This window comes from Chrysochloris asiatica, unplaced genomic scaffold, assembly GCF_000296735.1.
Source record: "Chrysochloris asiatica unplaced genomic scaffold, ChrAsi1.0 scaffold00107, whole genome shotgun sequence".
NCBI classification, from domain to species: Eukaryota; Metazoa; Chordata; class Mammalia; order Afrosoricida; family Chrysochloridae; genus Chrysochloris; species Chrysochloris asiatica.
In genome coordinates this window covers 2,507,681-2,509,133 of record NW_006408625.1, presented here as the reverse complement: position 1 = coordinate 2,509,133, position 1,453 = coordinate 2,507,681, and the positions used below count along the sequence as shown (strand labels likewise).

Here is a 1,453-nt window from a genome sequence, read left to right as displayed (position 1 = left end):
CATCTAGTCTCCTAAACCATGAGAGAGTCCATTTCTATTTGTTAAAGCCATTCACTGGTGGTATTTCTGTGATGGCAGCAGTGCTCACTAAGACAGCGAGATAGAACTCTATGTGGTTCAAATGACTAAATGCTCTGATGCTAACTGAAAAGATTAGAGGTTGGAATCTACCCAGAGGTGTCTCAGAAGTAAGGCCTAGTCATCTGCTTAAAATTAAAAAATTAAAAAATTAAAAAATCAGCCATTGAATACTCTATGGAGCACAGATGTGCTTTGACACATGTGGGGACACTGTGAAGTGGGATCAACTCAACAGCAATGAGTTTCATTCATTACAAAGAGGAAAGATGGGCTTCCCTCCTTCTTAGCTAGTAATGTTTCCCCTCCTCCCTGTCCTTGGAGGCAGCCCCAGAGTCCTCCTTGTTGAAACTGGAAGAGAAGGAGAGACAATAAAGATCTGTTTGACTGGCACTGATGTCATCCTACTTGGTGCCCTAAGCTATGGCACACTCCCAGTTCTGAGGCTTGAATATGTTCCTTGAAGGTTTCCTGGCTGGGAACATCTGACTAGAGAAACCTCAGCATGGGCAAAAGTACCTCTCTGCTGCAGGGTCACCCTGCCCCCATGTATGCACACAGCCCCACTTCCACCTTAGATGGCACACCTCCAGCCTCATGGTGTCCTGGTCCCCTGCTGTCCAGAAGCCCTATGGGATGGGTCTCTTTTAAAAGGCATCCGTAACTTTGTTCTCAGCCTTTGGAGCATCAGCAGAAATGGGGGAGTTATATTGTTATAAGCTTCCCTACTGGCAATCAATAGAATTTGACTAAGACTCAAAAGAGAGATCAAGTATGTTCTACACTTTTGTGTCTGTTACTCCAATCAAGACCAAACATCACCTAGCAAAGTGCTTATTTCTTACGACCCATAGATGTAAATTCAGTCAATTGACTGTTAAATCTTATTCAGTGCTTGTAACTGCTCAGGGGAAAGCCATTCAAGACATTAAATAACTTGACTCCTGTGGTTTTATCAAATGCATCATTATCTATCCCTGGAGTCACGTTAGGTAAAAGTATGGAGCTTGGTGCTTAGCGTTTTAGTACAGAAATAAACAAGGTTAAAAGTGAAAACTTTTCTTCCTCCCTCCCTTCCTCCCTCTTAGCCAAGAATAGCTACTATAGGGACTTCCTTTTATTGTTTGGCCTGGGATGGAAGTAGTGGCATATGGAAATCTGTCTTCCTAGCTATCTACCTTTTTTTAAGCACAACTAGGCTTACCATGATTTATTTTTTCATGATCTTTGAGACTGTTCTATATAAGCACATATAGATTTATTACGTTTTCTGAAAGGGTTGCTCAGCCTTTTATTAGGTGGATAAACCCCTCTTTCACTACCAAGTATTCCTCCAGAAAAATCTCATCACTCTTTGATACAATATGTTGTTGTT

General features: G+C 41.7%; 1 protein-coding gene across 1 annotated transcript in view; it reads left to right on the top strand.

Moving 5' to 3' along the window:
* Nucleotides 1-1,453, top strand: part of FBP2 (fructose-1,6-bisphosphatase 2) — a 94,309-nt gene that overhangs the window by 52,226 nt on the left and 40,630 nt on the right. The gene's annotated exons all lie outside the window — the stretch shown is intronic.